Below are 6,882 nucleotides of genomic sequence, written 5' to 3'. Positions count from 1 at the left end.
CAGCCAGGTGGGGTCTGAATTCCAGTTCTGCCACTGCTCAGCTGTGTCATCTTTAGCAATCTTGACTGACAGAAGAATCAAATAAAATAATTTACCTAAAAGACTAAGCATGAAGGTTGTCAGAGACTAAGCAGCTGATGAATATTAGTCATTGGTGTGGCAGCAGAAGTGGTAGTAGTTTTATTCTTAGCATTTGTACATTTTATATAGTAAATAGTATTGTCAAATCTGTTTTCAATAATATTGCCAATAAATATTAGTTCCATGTCATGCTGGTAAATCAACTATTCATATTTAAACTATAAAAATATGTTAATGACATATATAAATAGTGCTTCCTCTACAACTTACATGGTTGATGGTGTCCTGCACGAACTCTGTGAAGCAACAGTGTCCCCTAGTGGTTAAGTCAATAATGACTTATGTAAAGACTGCTAGGGCTTGTACCTGCACAGACCTTCCCAAATTTATATCAGTGATGACTATTGATGGTAATTAATATTTTCCGTAGTATAATACACCAATTCTTCTCACTTTATCTTATTAAAATTATGTGTGCCCAAAATATATTGGCTATTTTCTGCTTTTACCCACTTCATCTGAGAATCTAACATACCTTGTTACAGAAACAAATTCCTGCTGCCCAGGATGCCTAAATTATGAAATTACTCAAATGGATTTTGGACTTCCCACAGCTTCTTCTAACTATTATTCTCTGAAACCTTGGCAGAAGGGGAAGGAGAGGTGGCAAGGGCTGGAAATCTGAAGCTTGAGGCTTCTTCAATTACTAGATTCAATTCTTTTCCCTTCTATTTAGGTTAGAGGTTTCTTTTTTCTTTCTTATGGAGTCAAGAGGATCTGTGCTTTTCTTTGGGAAAAGAAAAAATACTATTTTCCCAAAACTCAAGTTGAGATATAAATATACTACAAATTTTGTTTCTGTATTAATTGGGAACAGTGTCTACTCCAGATACATTCTATAGTTTCTGTCCTGAGGTCCTCCCAAAGAGATAAGAGATTTATAGCTCACAGAGTTATGCATGTAAGTAAAATGTTTAAAAAGTAATAAATAGTGCAGTTTTTCCACTTGCAGAAATGTCAAGAGAAATTAAGAATCCTGAATAGCTTTGGGGCGAGATTTTACTCTGACTCTATTTAATCTATTTCTTATATGAGAATATTATAGAAATTCCAAACCAAAATACTAGTGGTCAGAAGATGGTTAAATTAAGTAAACCTGGCATTAAAACCTATAATATATCAACTCAAATATGACTTGAAAGTTATTAATCAATGGCTGTTAGAAATTTTTCCTGTGTGTATGAGAAATATATATATTTTAAACATCCATTAGGAATCCGTCCTTTCAAAGAACCAATCCTTTTTTAGATATATGTTTAAATCCCCAGACAATGATTCTCAATCACCAAAATATTTGTGTCTCCCAGACCTTTCCCAGTCCTTTCCTTCCCCAGACTCTGCTTCATCCAGAATCTTTCATAAATATTTCATGGCTGACATTGTTTCACAGTGTTCCTAGACGGGTAAGAATTTTGATTTTTCTTTTTCTCTTGATTGGAACGAGTAAGGATATGCACATGGGTAATTTATTACAAAGTGCATGCCAGTGTCCCCTGTGTCAGACCTAAGCATAAGGGAAGAATATATCTCCTGCAATATTTCCTTCTGTCTCCTCTCATTGCTCCTTGTCCTCCTGATACTTATTTTCAGAATCTGGGGACTAAGCGCTGGAGGACCGGAGCTAGACAGCTAAGACACAATTCTATCTTGCAGAAATCCCAGATACAGCAACAGAGTCAGACCACTTAATCCTCTAAGGACCTCCAACTCCTGCATAGCTGGGAAATCAGCTAATTCATGGCATGTCTATTTGTAGGGCATGAGTGACTGCTCTTAGAAGAAACGGTAAACTTGAAGTAACAGGTGACATGGCCAAGTCCCTTTGAACTCATCCATGTAAGTCAGGTGAGGAAAGGACTGACATGTTCTTCCTTGAGTGTACTGCTTATCTGAGTATGTCTGAGGAAACAAAGTAGCGATACAATGACAGCTTGGTCATAATATGTCTACTAACTGAATGGGAAGATTATCTTCAATCATGATGATTTCTCAACTGAAATAATATAGAGTTCTCATTCAGGTTTGGCTGTCTTACTTAAAATCATCATCTACTTCAAAATTTGGTCTCTGAATTCCCTAAATACAGTTGAGAATGAGCAAATGAAAAATATATACAAATATACAAATGAAAAATAGGCAAGGATACATGCCTTCTGCTGCCAAGTCTTTTTGCAGGATTTTTATAAGTAATAACAGAGGAACTACCTAAATGTAATGCACGCAAGAATTTTTATATATATGTGTATATATATACAAGTGTACATATATATATGTATGTATGCATACATATACATATATATGTAATGACTTAACGGCAAGCAACTATTCTACTTCCTAATCTTCTTCTTAAGGAACCTAGGATAATTTCCTAACACACCAACCAACTAGTAAGGCTTTGGGAAGCCACTCTGAAAAATGAGTTTAATACTTTGAGCAAGAATTAAAGAGAAAAGTTTGTGATATGACCAACAGACTTGATTAAAACCAATCAAGTTATAAAGCTAGTAATCTACAAAACATATTCCTGATAAATATTCCACTCCCAGAGGTGGTCATGCTTTGAAGAGCAAGTAAAAACCAGAAACTGAAACTGAAGAATTGAGAATTATACTTGTTGGAAAGAAATTAAACTAAGTTAAATATGAAAATTAATTCCAGATTCATGGCAAACACACTAAATCCATTCTTACTGCTCTGGCCTTCTACATATGCTATCTTATCTATTAGGAATAAGAAAATGCTTCTGAGAATCAGATTTGAAATATCATCTTTAAGGATGTTAGAGAAGAGAAAGATAAAAGAATGAAGGACAGTGACGGGGCTGGAAGACAAGAACTACATTTAAGCCTCCAAAAAATAGCACAAAGAATGGCTTTGTATAGCAACAAGAAAGCTAATACACTATATTATAGGAAGCCTGGCTCTCTGGAAGACTCTATGGGCAAGGCATATTTAAAATAAAACAAATTGAACTAAGCAGGAAGGCTTTTCAACTGACACACTGAGTGATTTCAGACAAGTTACTTTACCTTTTTGGGTTTCAGTAACACATTTATTTCAAAAGTGAGACGTCAGGTTACGTGCCCCTCTTCTACATTCTTTGAGGAGAAATCAACTTCCTCTCTTTCCACTCTCTCTAGCGACCAACTTCTTTGTTGCTTTTTCTCTTCACGGTTCCCCTTTTCCCCTTTTGGGCTCACCCTGAAATATATTTTGTATCAGTCAACCTGATGCATCTTAACTAGGCTGAAATAATTGATCTTCAGGGTTTCCAGAGGATCTTTTTAAAAAACCAACAATCTAAATACAATCAGGCAAGACCACGGAAACAACTTGCCAAGCCCAGGCACGCCATTCTCCACCAACTTAGAGATATTCCCAATATGCGTCAGTTCTCCCAAAGAACATTGAGCAGCTTTCTTGGCAAGAATTTTCAAACCTTAATTTGTCAGTAGTCACTAGCTTCAGAAATGTATAACCTTTCTTAGAATTACAGGACTAGAAAGATCAACATTCTATTTCAATTGAGGCTTCATAGAAACATATTATAAGCCCGCTACGCATAGGCATTGACGGATTCCTTTAGCCAATATTTAGCATCCTATGGATATTCTTTCAACAACCACCAGCACCACAGGATGGGCCCATTTAGCATGCCTGGCAACATCTTCACGCGTTCTGCCCTCCTGTCATCTACACAAGCGGTCTGGAACTCAGGTTTCCACATGCCAAGCCACTATGCTTTGCCTAGATGTTTCTGAAATTCAGCAAGACACATTCAACCAGAAGAACTGATTCTGGGATATGTGCCCTGAAAATCTATGAGTACTCAGCTAATGGGAATACCCTTAGCACTATACTAAACATAGTACAGTGGAAAAGCATTTCTAACCATAAATAATTCCTCTCGTGAAATGAGAATTTCGGAATCAGTAATAAGTTCAGAATTGAACACGTGGTGTCTATTACATGAAAAATTCTCTCAGTTTGACTAAATAATTTATTTAAAAACTTAATTTATCAGAATTCTGGTTCACAAGACAAACCCTTATATAAATATAACATAATATATTATGAGTAGATTCACTTGTTTCAAAAAATAACCCTTGGAAATGTTAGATTAAAATAATTTGATTCCATGACTATTTCCACCAGGAAGACAGTACTTTGGGTATTGCCTGTGTACTTTAAAATATATCCAGAGAAAAAAAATTAATTCAAATCAGTTTTTTTTTCTTAATGAGTAATTCTATCTCAGTGGGACTTTTCAGCTTGGAAATCTTGGGTAATTTTTGTTACAACACACTCTAACAAAATTATATAGAATAATAGATAACTTACAACTAATTCTCTAAAAAAGTGATTCAAAGCTCCAGCACTATGACTAGGAAGTTTTTATTAGATCAAAGGAAGGCCAGAGTTGCACTGCCAGATGCTTCTCTGATCTCTAGTTCCTACCTAGCAGTAGAAAAGAATCAAAACAAGGAAGACAGACAATACATTCTCCCTCCCTCTCTCTCTCTCTCTCTCTCTCTCTCTCTCTCTCTCTCTCTTCTCTGCATCATATACTACTGACTTTCTTACAGTGAAATCAGGAAGATAATGGCTACCCACGGACTCCATCTTTTTTCTCTCAGTTTTTGGATTTAAAATAATCTACCCTAAACTGTAAATTGGAACACAGTGATTCAACGGGCCAAAGTCTTAATCCAAGACAGAAAACTCAGAGGTATCTGTGTCTACACCTTCTACTTCACTCTTTAACATTCGGTCTGTGGGCTCTGTCTCTAAAAGTCTGAATCTCTGTGTGTCCCTCTCTCCCTGCCCCTCCCCTGCTCATGATCTGTCTCTCTCTATCTCTCAAAAATGAATGATAAAAAAATTTTTTAAGGTCTGAATCTATCTCACATTTTCAATTCTTACTGCCATTAACTCAATTCCCACCGAGTGCACTCATGTGGATTATTACTATAAACTGTGTTTATAAACTTTGTGCATGTAAACACATGCATGTAAACTTTACCTTAGGGGGGAAAAACAAGTATTGAACTCTAGTTTGTGAAATATACACTGAAAGGTTGGAAGAAAAATACACTAATGTCTCCAACTTCAAAATATATTTAAAAAAAAATGGATTCATGGTTGAATAGAGGGATGAACAGACATATAATAAAGCAAATATAGTAAAATGTGAATTGTAGAATCTATGTGATCAGCCATATGAGTGCTCACTATAAAATTCTCCCAATTTTTCTATATGTTTGAGAATTTTTATAACAAAATGTTAAGGGAAAAAGCCTTGCCCTGCTGTCATGGAATTTACATTAGAGTGGAATGAGACAGACACTAAATAAAACTGCTAAGGAAATTATGGAGTGAAATAGAAAGTGATGACAACACATAGCAGAAACAAAAGGTAAGGGGTTTTGTAATGCTAGGGATGGAACTCATAATTAAATATGTGGCCAAGGAAGTATTCCTTCCCTGCAAAATGGGGGTGGGGGGTGGGGGGATGTTGTTGTGTGAGGAATAGACAGAAGCCTCTACAAGGAGTATTCCTAGCTTTAGAGAATGTCTTCCCTATTGACGGTGTCAAGAACCATTTGTTGGATGAGCAATTATAAACATAGAATGGAAGTCTTTCAATAGAACATAAATATTTTAGTCTCCTATGTACTTTTTTCTTTTATAGCCAGTGTTACTTACCTGATGGAGACATTTTAAGTGGTAATCTTTAAAACATTTTTAATGCCTTTTGTTTGTCTTCTATTAGGAGAGATAAAAATAAAATTACATATAACCCCTCATTTACACCAGAATGAAATAAAAGGTTTTATTATAATTTGATTGGAAGCTTTTTCTAATTTTACTAGGAGAGTGCTGGCTATTTATGATCTGTTTCCCTACATCCATCTTCCTCATCCTCCAAAACACTCTTCTTTTTCCTCTCCAAATTTTTATCAACTTTCTATGGGAATAAAAAGCAGAAATTTTCCATAAAATATATTTTGCGAACACTCTGCCCTACATGGCCCCCACCCCACGCTATCTGCCTGCAAGCAGTGATCCAAGCTTGTTCTCACCTTGAGTCCGCAATGATGCTGACAAGCCCCCTCCTCCTTGGGAGGCCCTGACAACCAGCCCTTGGATGTACCTGATCTCTCAGTGGTCCTTGGATGGCATGACTAGACAACAAGATAGACCCTTTGTTTTTTTCCACCCACCTTCTAAAGCAGCCTCGCTTGTTCAGCGCTGGTAGCTCACTCATCCACCACCAGCCCAGCGTTCGCTAATAGCATTGCCCTATTAGCCATCCTCACTCACTCTAACCCTACATGTAGAAAGAGGGCATCCATCCTGCACTCCCATCCACCTTAGGTGACTACTCTGGCCCCTCATGATACCCACTCTAGCAGGACAAGGATTATTTAAGAGTCCCCTCATCAATCCTGGTGTGCCATAGTTGATCTAGGCGCCTCGAAGTCCCTTCTGAACTGCAGGTCAGGAGACTCCACATGATTTGGAGCCCTGTGGTCTACAGAGAGCTCCCCCAGTTCTAGCAGTGGGTTTGCAGAGTTCCAACTGTTTTTCTCAAGTTTTTAGAAGCTTTATCAGATGAAAAACAATTAAATGTCCCTTCATCTGAAACCTTCTCAGTAATCTCCATTAATGAACATTAATGTAAACAATGTTTTTTAACTAAAAAGTTTTTTATAAAGCAAATAATGTTAATGGCTTATT

The sequence above is a fragment of the Suricata suricatta genome, chromosome 15 (assembly GCF_006229205.1).
Source record: "Suricata suricatta isolate VVHF042 chromosome 15, meerkat_22Aug2017_6uvM2_HiC, whole genome shotgun sequence".
Taxonomy (NCBI): domain Eukaryota; kingdom Metazoa; phylum Chordata; class Mammalia; order Carnivora; family Herpestidae; genus Suricata; species Suricata suricatta.
The sequence above is the reverse complement of the archived record's forward strand: the minus strand, read 5'-3'. Positions refer to the sequence as shown.